We start from the raw sequence: 19,803 nt of genomic DNA, 5'->3' as shown, positions 1-19,803 counted from the left end.
AAGCGGTTGTTGGCGGATGAGGGCTGAGCCCTCACAAAATGTCAGTTAACCATGTCACCTCATGCTTGTGTCTATTCCATGTCTGGAGCCTGTTGTTCAGTGTTTGTCATTTATTTTTGTGTCTGTCTTGTTTTTGTATGTAAATTGTTTTGTTATAAATTAGGCCTTTATAGCCAACCTATGGTATTTGTATTTTTCTTTGTAAATAAGGCAGTAATTGTTTACTTTCATTTCATTTTAGCGCCAGTGGATAGTTGCCATAATGGCAATTATACCACATATCCTTATTTTGATTTCTTTATTCTCATCGCCATATATGCAGTAAATATTATATATGCGTTGTACTAGACCAAATAGGATTTTTAACCTGCTAGTTTACAATTAAGGTACCAGTATACAGGAAGACAATTAACCGGACATTTTATTGTTACCCCGATCCTCTTGTATTTGCACTTTCTTCTTATTGACGCGTGCATTGTGAAGAAGAAGAAAATACCAATTCGTTCACGAATGTTCTGGATACATCTCAACACGAAATGAGTATTTTCATATGAGTACAATAGTGATGACTACAACGATCTATGTTTCGAAGAGTTACCGTCATACGAAAATATAAACATATTGAGAGTGTTTATTTTGATCATGTTGATCCTTATACCAATAAACAGGTGGAAAGGTTTGATAAAACAGTATTTGTTGAAATGTACACTAAAAAGAATGAACTTACCGAGATTTGCGTTTGCAATTAAATTGATGTTATCCAATATCAGTATTTTATCTTATATGTGTCATTGTAATGTCTTCGTGAAAGATGACACTTTTTTTTTTTAAATAGTAACGATTTTGGTACCTCATATTGGACATGCATATGCTATTAGATGCATTTTTGGGTACCCTACGTTGTAAAAGGGTAGTTTCCAATAATAAATTAAGATATAGTACATATTATATATATAATTCGTAAAACAACTTTTATAAATCTATGAGATATGTCTTTCAAAACAGGATTGGACCTTTGTAAATGCTACAAATTCATTAAAACAAAAATGAAATACACTTATAAATTAATTTCCATTTGTAGAGTTTCTGTATTAGACGAAGCAGTTACAAGAGCGTAAAGTAGCGCAAAGCATCGGAGGGCGGTCTTCATGCATACAACGTTCTTTACAAAAAAAAATTGCAGTTGAGCTATTGGACTTGCCGTTATGTAATTTGTTAGATGTAAATACACTAGCTTACAATCTTACCGATGAATTGAAAGACTGTGCAAATATAACAATACAGTCGGGTAGCTTTATTCCCAAAACCAAGCCGTATTGGTCAGATGAAGTAAAACAAGCACAAACAGCTGACCGATTAGCTCGCAGGAAATGGATAAATCAAGACAGACCCAAAGTGGTAAACTTTCCTGCTTATGTCGAATACAAATCTGCGAAAAACGAATCCCGTAATTGTCACGTTTTGCATATAATGCCTATATGAACAATACTTACCGAGAAATCGACGAAGCAGCTGAGTCAGACTCTTTTGGCGCTTAATATCCCGTCAGAAAACCCCCAAAAACAACCAAATTTCGGAAATACTACATCACAATTAACAATGTTAATCTTCAGAAGATATTTCAAATGCTTTTGCTGACTTTTATGCAGACGTTTATACACCAACCGAAAACGCTAAATTTGACAGTGATTTCAAGGCCCATGTGACTGAGTTCGTAGATCGCACACTCGAGTCATGTGTAACAAACAATAAAGGTGAAATAACCCTGTACGAAATCGAAACAGTGATTAGAAACCTCAAGGCACCATGATATGATAAGCTGCAAAACAAACATGTGAGGTACAGCGGAAGTAAACTACTTACAGTCATTATCTGTTTTTTTTAATGCAGTGATTAGAATCGGTCGTATTCCCTTGTGTTGGAAGCATGGCATATTGATTCTATTGTATAAAGGAAATGGAAAGTGCAAACAAGCGCATGAAAATTATCTCCCTATATCGGCATTGACAATACTGTATTAGCGGTTCGAAACTGTATTAAGAAGCGACTATTAGCCTCTTTGAAAATTGATTTATTACGCTATTCACAACAACCAGGTTTTCTAAATGGACTTGGCTGCATCACTGCTTCCTTCAACTTCCAAGAAACTATATATTACGTTTTAGAATTAGGATGCAAATTGTACGTTGCGTTTTTGGACAGTTCCCAATACGTTTGATACGGTGTGGCATAGCGGCCTAATTTACCAACTGCACCAATTTGGAATAAATAGTAAAGCTCAACAAGTGATTTCTGATTGTTATATATTTCAAATATTCGTAAAAGTAATCCATCATTTGCAGACGATGTAGATTGGTACTTCACCACAAAGACTCCAAAATATGTTGAATTGTGCGGTACTTTATGGATGTGAAGTTTGGAACGGGATAAAACCAAAAAGACATAAAGTATCCTGAAACTTTCCAACATTTCATTGTTAAACATATTCAAGGCTTCCCAAAACGAACACGGTCAGATATGTGTGAATCTATGACCAACCTTGAAAGACTATCTATACTAGTAGAAAAAACGGAAATTGATGTCATGTATAAACTTTACGAAATGAAAGCCGATTCACTTAGTAAACACATTTTCATTTATAGATTTTATCAGTTTTTCGGAGATACTGGTAGAAAACATGGATTTATCCCAGATGTCATTAACATTTTATCAAATATTCATTTTGAATTTTTTGAATAGCTATATTTTTACGGGCAGTTTCCCAACCAAATTTCAGTGGAAAAACATTGTCAATAGTGCGATTAACCTGAGTGAGACACTTCAAAGGGAAGAGCGAATGAGTAGTGACAATGATTTAATAAGATTTCTAAGAATGTCTGAGAACAATGGCTATGATTTCCTGTGGCAATATGCAAACAGTACTGGCAGACTTCTAACCACGAAACTTGTAGCTAAACTTATAATTGTTAATTTCTGTGTCATTTTGGTCTCTTTTCGGAGAGTTGTCTCATTGGCAATCATACCACATCTTCTTTTTTTATATTAAGTCTTCTACCCGACTAGTGGACACTGCAACTTGTGTGGATTATTTGTTTAAGATACACTTTACCATCAAATTAGTATGTGTACAGAACTTCAAACCAAAAACACTTGCTACATACAAGATTAACAGAAATGACTAGTGACAATTTCGTAATCACACTGCTTTCAAAATCAGACGAGTACGATGTCTTGCTTTCTACTTGGCAATCTGGAAGCTCTCTTGGACTTTTTAACACCAGAGCATTGTTTGGAAGTCCTTAAGGGGATTTTCCTTTTTAAAAATACTGTAGACTGTAAATACTTTACCATCCAAATTATTCAGTGACATTCTATTATATAATTTTGAAACTTTATAATTGTACATAATTTATATATGCATGTTGTCAATCTCCTATAGGAGGAAATAAAGTATGAAAAAGATGCTTAATACGAAAAGGGGGGGGGTGGGGATTTATAGGCTTGAAAGTGCAGAAAATGATCATGTTTTCCATTTTTAATAAAATAAAATGTTGATATTCTGGTTTAATTCAACCAAATTAGATGAGCTTTCGATGACTTCGATAAAAGTAATTATAATCATGTATCTACAAAGAAGAAGCCATTCAAGATTCTATTCTGGTAAAAAAACCTTCCCGGTTAAATGTAAACAATATTTGCGCTGTCGTGGCGAAGTATCCATCAGCGGGTGGTCAGTTAATGTTGTAACCTGAAACAGAAGACAGCACTGTTATATCAAAACTAGAGTTACCTTTCTTCTCACACAGAAATATATATGACATTAAGCAATTTAACACATGGCCGTTTAGTGTCAAGTGGAAAAACTACCTGCCTAACATGTTTTTGTTATATCTCCTCTCCTTTTTAGAGATATGTGACTATAAACTTCACTTTGTGCTATATAAAGGCAACAGTTGTTTACCTTGTTCATAAGTCATAAATCGATTGCGAGAAAAAAAAAATGAGTTACAAACTAAAACCAAAGGAAACACTTCAACTATAAGAGGAAAATAACAGAACAACAGAAAAACTGATCTGCAACAAAAACAAACGTTAACATACATTGAAACGGACTATTTGATAAAAACTACCATATTCTTGGTTTGATACAGGACATTTCAGAAACAATATGTTGGGTTGAACCTTATTTTATGGCTAGCCAAACCTCCCGCTTATATGACAACGTTAACAAATATTACCAAAATGACAACTATTCTGTTACACCGTTCCGTAATTAATATAGTTCGTTTGATTATATTCTTAATCTATTTATGTGTTCCAGTCTAGGAGGATTATTCATCTTTAACGTTAAAACATCGTACCGTCGCTACCTTTCCCTCTCTCATTACGTATCCGTTAAATGTAAACTGCAAAGTCATAACGATCCCGAGGAACATTTCGTCGAGACGTCATCTTCGACACAATTCGTGGCTAACCACAGAGTGACTTAATTCTACAACATTGTATTTGAACCCTTCAAATTGCTCTCTACATATTTGAACCTTTTCTCCGTGAAATACCTGAAATTTACCGTTCTTGAAAGTACAACATTTTCTCGCTTCAACGGACTGTGCTATCTATTACTTTTGACATTTCGTTTTAATAACATTGATTGAACACATTGTAAAATTGTATTTTATTTGTTTTTCAGCTTTTTATCATTTGTTAGATTGGTTTAAGAATAAATTGTCAGCACCTGATACTCTTATTGCTTGAGCCCAATCGTGGTTATACTTAATGGTCAGGCCATTACAACAACACTGCATAACAGGAATACAGTACAAACAACGAAATAAAAAAAAAAATCATAATTATTTTCACCAAATTAAATAGCCGCGAAGTGGTCATGAAAGGATAAAACGCGAAAAAAAGTATCCGCGAAAATAAGTTGGTTTACAGTATGTCGTTCTCGAAAGGCTATTTTAAATTAATGCTGTGACGACGTCATACTTATTGAGACTTAAACTTTATCCATGTAATGTGGAAAATTATTCCATTATACTAACAAATAACACAAGTGAATTAAACCGAAAATACACAGCTCTCGCCACAAACGATAGAACATAGGTATCCAACCAAACTAACAAAAGAAACACCAAAAACTAAATACACTCAGATGTACTTACACCATGCTTTTTCATTGGGAAAATAGGCTGCACAGAGAAATGTATTCCAACCCAGACCTTCTCCCATCGAAATGGAAATACATTGATTTATTAATAATTGTTTTAACGTCCAGCGGTGAATATTTTGTGCGCATTTAGAACAAGGGCAAATACTCTGAGTTCGGTATTTTTGTGATTTTACTTTTTACAAAACAAATTGTAGTTTTGGAAGAAAGAATCGAATAAATGGCGGAAATTAAATTATTACCAGGGTAAGAGGGTATGCAAGCATATTGATAACAATTTTGTCTTTCAATATCTTTAAGGGTATGTTTAAATATCTGACATAGTTTAGATTGCCATATTATGCATGACATATTTGTTTTTTTTCCTTTATGCTTCGATACAAAAATTTGTCAGCATTGTGAATATATAGTGTGTACATGTATCTATATGTCGTACATTTGAGCTTAAAAGAGCTAATGATATATTTTAAGACATGCCAAATTTTAAAAGCTTTTGATTTGAATAGATTTAGTTTAAAATAAACTCATCATATATACCAGTATTGAAACTTTGTATTTGTGCAAGACACGCGTTTCGCCTACAAAAGACTCATCAATGACGCTCGAATTAAAATAATAAGTAAAATAGACCAAATAAAGTACGAAGTTGAAGAGAATTGAGGACCACAAATTTCAAAACGCTTTGCCAATTACAGCTAAGTTGTTCTGCGTTGATTCCGTTCTCCTAGTAAAATCATTGAAACCATACCATAAAATTTTAAACCTACGAATATTGTTCGGAAAAAAGTAACATAATACCGAACTCCATAGAAAATTTAAAAGGAAAACTCCCTTAAAAAATTACAAAATCAAAAGAACTGACATATTCATGCCTTGGTACACGATTTATTTTGTTTTATAGTAATTAAAATTACAACACAATGTCTTATTAATTTTTAGCCATGGTGTTTTCAGTTTATTTTCGATTTATGAGTTTGACTGTCCCTTTGGTATCTTTCGTCCCTCTTTTATAGCTTACGATTAAATGTAAAAATTGTCTCTGTATGTTCAACTATCTTACTTTCGTTTAAGTATATGTGTTTTCAGTATTACCATATATAGTTATTAAAGGTACCAGGATTATAATTTAGTACGCCAGACGCGCGTTTCGTCTACATAAGACTCACCAGTGACGCTCATATCAAAATATTTATAAAGCCAAACAAAAACAAAAACATATAGCCTGGAATTCCTTTTCACAAATTACCGAAGGGACAAAAACAAGTAGATCATGCACATAGAGTTGGTCAATCGGAATGAAAGCATCAGACAATTTCAACTGGTCCGAGAACACAATTATTTCGTAGTGCATTTCTTTGAGAACATAAATGAAAATAAAAAAAATCCCACCTGCGCTTTCTCAAAGAAACTTTTACAGTGTGTTGTACTACTTTTGGGACAAATTATATCAAAATTATAGAAAACTTCATCGTCTCTAACTCAAAATATGGACAATTTTATCTTTAGGGCGTCTTGAAATCTTTTGACAGCTTCCTAATTACTATTTTTCAACCTTTGTCACCTGGACCAAATCACAACTTTCCTTTAAAATTCTGGACCCAAATTTTTTTACAATGTAATTTCACCCCCCTACTTGCAATTTGAGGCATTACACATGGAGAAATAAATTTGGAAGGGTTATAAAAATTAATGGCAAGTAACCCACTGTCAACATAAGGGACTATATTTGTGAACAACGAAAAACAAGGGACGACAATTGTGGTCTCGGACCAACTGTCATTGTTAATTAAATAGAAATGGAAAAGAAACCACCCTTGCAACAGGCCATCAACGGATTCTCCCAAGAATTGTTGCAATAGTTCTGTAACAGGAATAGAGCTTGACAGTCCAACTACACGACGCGTTAAAGTATCCAAGAAAACAAGTAAAAACTTGAATTAAATCATTGTGTAGATAAAGAACAAATCGACGACTAGTAAATGATTCAGGAGTAACATATGTAGACAATCTTATAAGACAATGTAGTATAATTGATACATTTGTACATTTTATTGTATAAACATTTTACAATGAGATTATAATGAACATGCAACTGTTTTGTTAAAGTATGTTATAAAAGTATTACTACGTTCAAAGACTTTCAACAGCTAATTGCTTTTATCTTTTATACTATCTTATTCGTTCAATTACGTTTTAACATTTCAAATAATAAAACACTTTGATAACTTATTTTCTAAAGATAACACAGACTGGCGTGAAGTCAAGTGTTTTTTTTAATACAAATTACAAAAATGTCGATTTTTGACGTAATTACAGCTTTTTTCTTGTTAATATCATTTTTTATTAAACGATGTATTCTTTGAAGATACCTGATGATTTCACGATAGTTAAAATGGATTGAATGGCTATAAAGTATATAGTAAATAAGAGGATTTATCTACACATTCACTGGAAGGGCATAATATAAAGATTTTTGTATACTAAAATAGTTCATCGTATGCACCATTTAAAAAGAAACGCAAATTAAAACAACATGATGTCGACCTTTTTTTTCGTGGGGTTTCAAATACCATCTCCTTATTCTTTTTATAAAGATCTGCCTCGAACATTCACGAGGTAATAAACTTGGTAAACAAATGCTCCCATAATCGTAAATTTGAAAGGACATATTTATTTAGTCTTTTAAATTTCTGAAACCTTTCCGTTATCATCTCTGATAAAAAGACAGAAAAGAAAGGCCACGAAAAATCAGATAAGAATAAGAACTGAAGCATTATTATCGATACTTACAGGTTACATTTCTGTAATACAATGCAATTTCCCATACAAACTCTCTTTGGGGCTAAAACTGTGAATATTTTACTATGAGGTTTCGTGAAAAATTATATCCTAGAATAGAAAGTTAATATGCCCTTCTATTTTATTCAAAGGCCAAAACATACGGCTGTGCGGCATATTGTCAGCATGTATATGCCCTGAACTTGTTTAAACTTATGCTTAAATTGTGAACTACCCACACCTTTACGTTTTGCCTACTTCAGAATTCATTCTTTTCACCACAATAATATGTTTTTATACTGGTTACAGTCCCAAGTTATTTCCCTATGAGGTGAAACATTGAGATCAAATCTGGGAACCAGTATGCCAACAAATCAAATTATCTATGAATATTATATATCTCTTCAAATGAGGCGTGGTTTGAGAAACATCTGTATTTACAAAGTGCAACCTATAGGGAAAGATAAAACACCGAAGAAACAAGCTGATTCAAGTTTAAAGGACTAAACATGTTGATCTAGGATTCATCCTTTCCTATACACTTGTATTTATCATTCTACTACAGAGAAACAGTAAAGGATCATGACATTGTAGAGTACACGATGCAAATACGACAAGATTACAATGCAGATGAGAAAATTAATAGAACATTTTAGTCGTGTTTGAACTTCGAATAAGCATTAAATGTATATCCCAGAAGTGGATGGTTTGTTTTAAATTGCAACTATATGCCCTCTAAATTTGATAATATTTAAAAACTGATTCCCAAGACAGTTGTAAACAATTCATGGATAGTTACCAGGAGTTGTTGATTGATACCTAGAGATAACACACAGCACGGTGTAAGACATTCATCATTTTGTCAGGAAATGTTTGGTGTTATGTAATGAGACGTATATATACTGTTACACATCATTATCTTATTGTATTCAAACAATATTATCTTTTTCGGTGTACTATTCAATTGTTCGCTATGTTTTGATAAAATTGAGAAGGGAAATAGAGACAATTCGACCAAAGAGCAGCTAGCAATCAATTGGTCTTCAACACACCGGAAAAATCCCTCACCCGGAGGCTAGTTTCAACTGGCTCCTATAAACATTTGTATTTATTCAGTGAAATTGAACGTCACAGTAAACTGCAAACATATAAATGAACTAAAATTTAAAAAAAATATACACAACTAACAAAGGCCAGATGCTCCTACCTTTGCACAGGCGCTTACATGCGGCGCCGGGTTGGTTAAACATGTTTTGTGATATCTCAACTCTCACCTAGACACTTAGCTAATGTAGAGTTTAAACACATGAACCACATTTCTACATAAGAAAATGCATGTACCAAGTCATGAATATGACAGTTGTTATCCATTTGTGTGATGTGTTTTGACCTGTTTGTTTGCGATTTAATTACGGACTTTCCTTCTTGTTTAATTTTCCTCGGAGTTCAGTATTTTTGTGATTTAACTTTTTTCACTATAGCAACATTGCATTTAAAGGTTGTTTTTTTTTGTCTGGCACACGTAAGTATAAAGTTTAAATGTCATGGAATATGTGTACATCATAACTTAACTCCTACTTTATGTATAAAGGATAGACAAATGTCAACCAAGGAAATCACTTGCATATAGCATTCGTTCTTTCGTGATAGAATTCACGAAAGAACTAAGACGCTTTAAAACATAGTTTCTTGGGAGTTATCCTGTATTTATATAGTTACTTCGTATTAACGGCCGCTCAGAGACTTTGCGATGATCAACGACAATACTTAGGTAAAATTTCACATGGTAATATCCATTAAAGAATTAATGGGAAAAGTAAGACGACTTTACCTTTCCTATTGTTAATTTTCCTTTCGTAATAGACGACAGTGCAGACTATTTCTTCCAAATGATTTATTGTTTCGGTTAGTATGATTTGGATGTGTTATGTGGTATTTCTTATGAAGATGTATAATAGTTATCAAAGGTACCAGGATTATAATTACGTACGCCAGACGCGCGTTTCGTCTACATAAGACTCATCAGTTACGCTCATATCAAAATATTTATAAAGCCAAACAAGTACAAAGTTGAAGAGCATTGATGATCCAAAAGTCCAAAAAGTTGTGCCAAATACTGCTAAGGTAATCTATGCCTGGGATTAGAAAATCCTTAGTTTTCGAAAAATTCAAAGTTTTGTAAACAGGACATTTATAAAAATGACCACATTATTGATATTCATGTCAACACTGAAATGTTGACTACTGGGCTGGTGATACCCTCGGGGACGAAACGTCCACCAGCAGTGGCATCGACCCAGTGGTGTAAATAGTTTTATTATTAATTATAATTTAGTACGCCAATACTAAAAACATATGAAATCTCTTTCAGTAATTTTTACATCCACTGGATTACAGGTTTGTGGCTATAAGAGAAGAACTATTATCAGAGACATCAATCTAAAGTATCCACTGGATTACAGGTTCATGAATATCAGAGAAGATTTAACATTGGAAAAAGCTTGCTAAAACATCATTTTTATTACATTTTTTATGGCTTTGAAGTATGAACTGATAACTATTATGAGAGACAGCAATCTATATCATCCACTACAGGTTTGTGGTTATGAACAAAGAAACAATATGGGAAAAAGCAAACCAAAACCTTCAATGCATTACAGGTTTGTGTTTGTGCATGAAGAAATAATATAGGAAAAAGCAAACCAAAACATTTACCGCATTACAGGTTTGTTGCTTTGAACAAAAAGCTATTATGGGAGAAAGCTCACAAAGTCATCCACTGGAGTACAGGTCTGTGGCTTGGGAGATGCATAGGAAGTATTTTGATGGCTTTTTTTTATGTTTTTGGATGCTCAATTTCTGTAACCTTGACAGTGGAATACGTGTCAAAGTCAAATGAGCTTGTATCGCGTCAGGAATCTCGTCATTACTTACCTCGCATCATATGTTTTTGTTTGTTATTTTGAAAACAAGGTGATAATGGTAAATATGTAATTGTTTCTAGTTAAAAGCATGTCAAACATTAAAATAATCGGTATGAGGTATAGCTTGGTAAATTATACACCTGTCTATAGTTAAAAACTGTATTTGTTTTTGCGTTGTGTTTAATTGTTATTGTGTAAAAGATAATTACATCGTTTCCCTCCGCTTGACAAATTTGACTCCTGTTATGTTTTTATAATTAACTTTCTGTGCTTTAGAAAAAAAAGACATATAAACAGGCATGTACACAACAACTTATGTTTGAATTGTAGTCTACATCTCTTGTTATTGATTTCATGGTACACTTTTTTTAATTGATAAAATCAAGTCGCCATGTGTTTGACGTGTTGTTCTTTGTCTATCAAATTTAGTTGAAAAGGTACGTTTTCTCAGTAAGTAAATCTGTGGAAATGTCTTTTTATTTCTGTTTACTGATCATGATATGAATGTAAATATATACTTTATGTTGTTTGTTTGAATATACAGTTACTGGGGCATCTGGAAATACATATAAATAAATACAAGAATAGATCATCTTCAAACCATATGTTTATCTGTATATCGTTTTTTACCTAGATAATTACACAAATAATTTGTACATTATCAAGGTTTTTTTCTATCCTTTTTTGTGTTTGTTTTTGGGAATTTTAGTTTGTAACCTGGATTTTTTCTCTCTCAATCGATTTATGAATTTCGAACAGCCGTATACTACTGTTGCCTTTTTTTGGCCATACTAGCACATATTTGAAATATTCGTAAAACTCGTTAATCACACGATAATTGAAAAATTTCCTAATAAAGAAAAAATTAAAACAAGTTTTTAAAATTTTATATAACAATAACTGCATACTTTCACTTCATTTTCACTTTTTGGTGGATAGTAGTCACACATGCATTCATACCACATACATATTGTACCAATCAAGTATTACAAGCAATTACTGAAAACTAGTTCAAAGCAGCGTAAAAACTTGTTTTCATTTTCATTTGGAAGTTTTTCATAAATTGGACAACATTTCAAATGACACATAAATTAACAACTATAGGTCACCGTACGTATTTCAATAATGAGCAATAATAAATAAGTGTTATTTTAACTTGTCATCTTAATGTTATTTATTGTTTTGGTATGTGCTTTTACTTATTTGTCGAAGGTTGTACGGTAACGCAAGTTGCTTGCATTTAATGCATTTGTTTTGTGTGGATATTTGTCTTATTGACAACTTTATTCTTGTACCAAGGGTGAATTTAATCGCATCTTATTCTTATATTGGTATATTGCTTGGTCTGTCAACCATTGCACAATTTCGATTTCCTAATTATTTCATCAGCAACAAATACCTACCTTCAGGATTAATGCGAAACTACATGCCCTAGGGTGTGTGAAACTTATTAGATTGTATGCAACTGTTATACAAGTGAGAGATTTAGCTAGTAATATAACCAGATTTAATCCATCATTTCTACATAAGAAAATCCCCATACCAAGTCAAGAATAAGGCAGTTCTTGTGGTAGAGCTTTCGATTTTGCCATTTGATTAGGGTTTTTCTGTTTTGATATTTCATCGGCGTTCGGTTGTTTTTGTGGTTACTTTTTTCCAATCATCTATAATACATATTACGCATATTACCATGTTAATGCCACAAAACGATTCATGGAAAAAACATACGGTTTTAAAATTATCTGTTTTTGTATTAATTTTTATATGTTTCCAGATGACTTAATATCTGTATATTCGAACAAAAACAGAAAGCAACGTTTAGCATACATATCACAAAAATGAACGTGTACTTAATTAAAAAACAAGTCCATGATACACAAAACAATAGGGTTCAAAGTAACTCCCATTGTGTAATAGTGCAAACATATTTATATAATTTTAACACAATTATTCCTCTTTATAAACTTATATCATACAGACGATAAAAGCGCCGGTCTAATTTTGTTTTATTTGATAGAATTTCAAGCATCTATCTTGTTGGCATAAAAGCAAAAAACAAGCATACCGTAATCCAAGGTAATATCAAAACGGAGAGTTCCTTTACAAATGTTAAAATCAAAATCTTATAATAAGTGCATCTTAATCTAAGGACAAACAACTGGCGTATTCCGGACTTTGTACAGATATGTCCTTAAGTAGAAAATATTGGGTTAAACCTTATTTTATTGCTAGCTAAACCTCTCACTAATATAACTGTTTATTAAAATTCCGTAATATTGAAAACAATGTGTGAGCAAAATCAAACAAAAGATTTGGTAGAACAGTCAATATTGAGTTATTATCTCAAAAGTTACTAGCTATAAGATATATATATATATAGAAAAAAAAAGGTTTTTTTTGTTTAATCATTTATGAACGGGAAACAGTGAAATACGACTTCGGTTCTAGCAGCAAGTATTTTTTTTAGTTAAAATAAGCTTAGAAACATCGATAATGAATAATTTATTTGCAAGTGAATAATTCGACCTTATTGAATACTTATTCATATGACCTTCAATTAAACCCCTTTACTAGAGATGGATGACGCATAAATTATGTGTGTTCGTCTATTAAAAGGAAAAGAATGTCAACATTGATAGTGAACAATTGTAAATCATTTGACTGATTGCATTGATCCACACAATCTCAATTTCATACAGGTTGAAAAGATGATTAACGTATTTTTAATATCAAAAAAATATTCAAAAATGAAATTCCTTTATAATATGCAAAACTCAACAGCTCAAACATATATAACGAATGGAAAACAACTGTCATATTCCTGACCTGATACGACCATTTCATAATATAAAAAATGGTGAATGAAACCTGGTTTTATAGCCAGCTAAACCTCTCATTTGTATGATAGTCGCATTAAATTCAAGAAGCTGCACCTTTTTGAATACCGAACGAGTTTGGGAAATAATATATCCTATATGCAGGTGAAGTTGGTATATTGCTACTAATGTGGGTGAAATTTATGATTCAAAATTGAAATCGTCTCCTTTAAAAGGGACAAGATTTATCCACAGATTTATATAAAAGAAATTGTTTGCTATTAAAAGAAAGTGTTTTTGAAACTGAAGATCAGTATGCTTAATTGTTTATTTTGCAGCATTTTTGTCACGTTTATTTTTGCAGCCATTCCGGTCGCTCCTGAAAATATGAAACCATTGGCAAAATTGACCAATTTAATACAACAGACAATACAAGAACGAGTCGCACATAATAAAGTAAAACGCCTTGTAAATAGGTTATTACTTACGTTAAAAATAAAGATAGTACAAAAAATAAATTCTGGCACTCTACTTATTTTAGTTGTAAACGATCTACAGCACAAGAATGAGACGTCCCTAAAAAAATAACAAATCTTATAACATGATTTATTAGATAACTATACACGAACGAGTTATCAATTTTATTGATTGCTGAAAATTAATAAAACCTACACAATAACTAACAACACACATGTAAACAAACGACAAAACAGGAATGTATCATCCCTGTCAAATTAAAACCTTAGTTCTTTACCACAGAAATTTAATCAAAGACACAACAATAATGATTACTAATACTAGGAAAAAGGCTAGCACATAACTATAATAATATTCCAGTTTTTTAAAAGAATGAGTCGTCCATAAAAAAAAAAGAAAACAAGAGCTTAGCACTTTACTTGTTACTGTAGTATGAGCTAACTACAAAACGAAAATGTGACATCAATGACAAAGAACATGGTTTTGCACATCACTTTGGCAGTTGTAAAACAATATTCAGTATATGAACAATTCGTCCATTTATGCAGTAGTAGACGAGTTTGCAGATCTTTTTTGGTAAAAGTCAAACTTTTTTTCCTATATGATCGCACTGAAAGAAAGAATCAAGAAAGGTATGATTAACCGAATTGGTTTACATCGTTATGTCCTCTCCACATCCTCACGTGATCTAAACATTATCAATAAACGGAGAATGTGATAGTTCCCCCATTAGTCTTGCTTATCGTATGACAAGCAACGTCTCGTAAGAAATAGAAATAAGCAATAATTTAGACATATTGCTGGATCATAATGATCTCGTTATTTAGGATTTATGGGGAATCAAACCATCTAGCTGTCATATGAAAATGTTAATTCCTTGGGACCGGGTTATTACCAGACAAACAGGACAAGATAAAATATGTCATAAAGTTCTATGATAAATCGTCCTCATCCGTAATGTTTACGTATTTTTTTTAATTTAAACTTAAATCAATATTCACCTATGTAAAAATATATTGCAAGAAATGTAGGCGTTTACCTATTAATATAAAGTCCCTTGATTTACTGTGAATAATTTAGAGTTAGTAGACAATGCTGATCGCATCTATCTAATTCATCTTGAAAGAAGGATATCGCAGACGTGTTTAAGTCTGCTTCATATCTGTTTATAGTCATTTTATAAAATTTACTGTTTGCAAAAGTATAAATTGTTCTAAAAAATAAGGATGTTCTTATCCCAAGCAAAAATTTGGCACAACTTTTTTTTAACTTTTGGTCCTCAGAGCTGTTCAATTTGTACTTGTTTTTGCTTTCGAACTTTTGTATCTAGGCGTCACTAGTAAGTCTTGTGTGGACGGAACGCACTTCTTGCGTATAAAATTTTAAAACTGGTGCCTTTTGTTAGCTATTATTCGTGTGTTTCTCTGTCCATTATGTTCTCCTCTTTACTTTTATTGTAGTCCTGTAATGTTATGTTGTCATTTTAATGTTATATTTAACATTGCAATTAAAGCGGGATGTTTGGCATACCACAAAACCAGGTTCAACCCACTATTTTATTCTTTAAAAAAAATGTCCTGTACCAAGTCAGGAATATGGCCATTGTCATATTATAGTTCGTTTCTGTGTGTGTTACATTCTAACGTTGTGTTTCTGTTGTGTCGTTTGTTTCTCTTATATTTGAGTGTGCATTTACATTACTATAAGACGTGTCACGGTACTTTTCTATCCCAAATTCATGTATTTAGTTTAGATGTTATATTTGTTATTCTCATCGAAATTTGTCTACTGCTTAGTTTGTTTCTGTGTGTGTTACATTTTAATGTTGTGTCGTTGTTCTCCTCTTATATTTAATGCGTTTCCCTCAGTTTTAGTTTGTAACCCGGATTTGTTTTTTCTATCAATTTGTGAGTTTCGAACAACGGTATACTACTGTTGCCTTTATTTACTTGCATCCAGAAATCATTAATATGGATCCATTAAAAGCCCAATTTTATACCACAAAAGAGATGAGAAAAGCTTTCAATTTCTTTTGATGAACATTCCAGCAGACCAGCATGTGAAGTGTTATATACGTCCCAGTTGTACGATATTCATAGTTGTTTCTTACCTTATTCCATTGGGCATTTGTTTCGGATGCTATCAAGTTTCTGTTTTGACTGTCATTGAATATCTGCTGATGTATTCTTCTTTTCACTACCCCAGTCATTACCTGTATTTTCGTTCTCAGCAAAGAAAAACGTCTTTCTATATTTTTAAGAACTACAATTGATTACCGAGACTTGTGCCACCAGTATAGCACCGGAGTAAACACATGTTATCCATGTTTTGTGGAGTTCGTATTTTTCAAAAGTTGGTTTTCTGTGAAGTATTGTCTGTCTCTTGTTTGTCTTTTAGTGATATTTTCACAGGCATTTAGTTGTCTGTTTCATTTTACTTACAGTTTTATGTCTCCTTAGTCATACATAATAACACCTACTTTTCCGTCTGATGAACTCTCATCCTTTTTTTCCCTTTTTTCTGATTTCTTCATTTGATCGGAGTATTTTTGTATCGAAATATTATCTTTTATCTGTTAACAAAACTGTATAAACCATTGTGTATATTTTGGTTTATCAAATTATCTTGTAAAAGCTCTGTAAATTACATTGCAACCTTGTAGGTTTGTGTTTACATATTTCCTAGACTGTTTATGAACAATTCTAACAACCCCAAACTACTTTAACTAGTTAACATATAATACAAATAAGAGGAAAACTATTTTAACTAGTAAACAAAGTACATTTTGCTATTCTTAATTAGAAAATGAAAGTATCAATTTCTTTCAAAAACCACGCAATCAATTCCCTAACTTCATACACGTTATGTAATCTTATAACCACATCGTATAATCAATTCAAGAACAGAAGAAATTTACACCCCTACGGAAATAAAAGAAATATTATATATGATATAGCCTTAATCAAACAGTCGATTATTTTGGTTTACATATTTGTGATCGTAGGTCACTGACCGAATTCAGTCCTGCTTCTAAAGTTAAGGAAAATGTTCCTTTTAATATTTATGTGTAGTAGACAGAATTCGAAGAAATGTTTCTTTTAATGTTCACTTCTTATCAAAACTTGACGTTTCATTTGTTATTCTGGTTTAATAGTGTGTTATGTCTTATCATTTGTGGTTTTGATTCTATTCTTATTATATAAAAGTAAAGATAACAAGATTTGTAATTGCTAGCAATAACAGATGGCACCCTTCCCCTATTGCCAGGATAATTTTGAAATTTCTATGGTCAAAGAGCGTATCCGCGCATGCTAATCAACATTGTTGTAAATTTTCATGAAATTTTGAGCATTTTGAATTTGTGAAATTTTTGATGTTTCCATGGTTACGGTGACCATTTAAAAAATTCCAAATACAGATGGCACATTGGTATATGCCATGTAACATATCTTTATAGTTTCATTGGCATTGATGCTGTAAAAAATGCAGCTTTAATGTATTTTCTCATATGGTCAATGTTAAACTTTTGCCCTGTTTCCATGACAATGGCAGCCATTTTGGAACTTCTTAATATTGCATGCACATCTGGTTATATCAGGTAACATTTCTATAAAGTTTCATCCACTTTGGTCTTATAATGAAAGATTTAGAATTTCGATTTTTTTTTCACATTTTGTCAGTTTCAATGACAACGGCCGCCCATCTTGGATATGCCATACCCTGTTTGCTAATCTGCACATGCTGGGCAACATTATGGTACAGTCCCATGACCATTGGTTCATACAGTTCCAAGATATAAGCTGGACAAAAAAGTGAAAAAAAATGAAAATAAGAAAGAAAGAAACGTAGAATAACAATACGTCACCCAAACCCTGTTGAGGGTGCCATAATCCGTTGAGGGTGCCATAATTAAACAGCACATTTATATGCACATTATTTATTTATTTTTACACAGTTTGATTTTGAGGGAAAACTGACATTGTTAGAAAATACAAATAATATATACCTTTATTACCAAAGTCTTTATGAACTATAGGTATACATTTGAATTACATCAACATCAATAATATATACGATACATACATGAACTCAAACTATTGGACAGAATACCAGAAGGCGTTGTAGTAATACACAAACATTATTTTAACATTTTAGTTCTAAGCTTAAAAGAGATCTAATTATTTTATATAAATTGCACAGCTCTTTTACATTGTTTTTACTTATTAGTTTAATGAATGTGTACATCGATGTTTTTTCCCCGATACTATGGCTTAATATAAATTGTTCTAAAAATTAAAAAAAAAATACAACACACAGGGTGATAGAGCAGATTGGTATCCCTCGAAAAAGCTTTGCAAACCTTGACAGATTTTTAATTTTTTTTCTTATTAGTTGTAAGTGGCTTTGAACTGGCTGCTAGTAACTGCGAGTACTCTCAGATCAGTGGCTTTGTGCTGTTGGGATGTACAAGTTCCTGGCCACGTCAACTTGTAAAGTATTTTTATTTTCATAAATAAGGCCGTTAATTTTCTCGTTTGAATTGCTTAACATTGTCATTTCGGGGCCTTTTATAGCTGACAAAGCGGTATAGGCTTTGCCCGTTGTTGACGGCCGTACGGTTACCTATAGTTGTTAATTTCTGTGTCATTTGGTCTCTTGTGGAGAATTTTCTCGTTTGGGAATCATACCACATCTTCTTTTTTACGGCTCCGCAACAAAGTTGTCGGTGCCATATAGTTTTACCCTAGTCCGTCATTCCGTCATTCCGCAACAAACCATTATACGGAGTTTTTTTTTCTAAACGCCTTCAGATATTGAGCTGATTTTTGGTATGTGAGTTAACCAGGATGAGTTACAGATCAAGTTTAAGTTTTGTTCCGCTTCACTATTTTTTGCCGAAATTACGGGCTTTGGACTTTGATAAATTGTTGACAATCACAGTTATATGGATTTTTTTTATAAACGCCTTCAGATATTGGGCTGATTTTTGTTATGTGCGTTAACCAGGATGAGTTGTAGATCAAGTTTAAGTTTTGTTATGCTCCGCTAATTTTTGATGGGTTTACGACTTTGAAAATTGTTAAAAATCACAGTTAAACGGACTCTTTTCCTATATGGCTTCAGATGTTGAGCTGAGTTTAGATATGTGAGACTACCATCATGTTTGTGTCCACGTGTTTTGTTGAAATAGTAGATTTTTCAACTTTTTGAGATGGGGCCATTCGTGTCGTTTTGATACATCTAGTTTTGTATTACCTTCGGTTGACAATGTTTTCTGCTCTACCACCCTCTCAGCTATGTGTTATTTATAAAGTACTGTACGTGTATACTGTCGTTAACTAATTTTAGGTGTCCGTTAATATTCTGTGTATTTCATGTAGAAATGTACTTAGTTGTTATTTCTTATGTATTTCTCTGTCCTGCATGTTTTTGTATTTGAATGGGACTTGAATGGAGAGTTGTCTCATTGGCACCCATACAAAATCTTCTTATTTCTCTAAACCTATATAATGACATTTAGGTCTGTAGGCAAATTGGTTTTATTGGATGCTTATAAACAATCAGATCAGTAAAATTAAAATCTATAGGTTTAATTTGCGATTAGACATTAAATTTGAAGTTAAAATATATTATTTCC

The sequence above is a fragment of the Mytilus edulis genome, chromosome 2 (assembly GCF_963676685.1).
Source record: "Mytilus edulis chromosome 2, xbMytEdul2.2, whole genome shotgun sequence".
Taxonomy (NCBI): domain Eukaryota; kingdom Metazoa; phylum Mollusca; class Bivalvia; order Mytilida; family Mytilidae; genus Mytilus; species Mytilus edulis.
The sequence above is the reverse complement of the archived record's forward strand: the minus strand, read 5'-3'. Positions refer to the sequence as shown.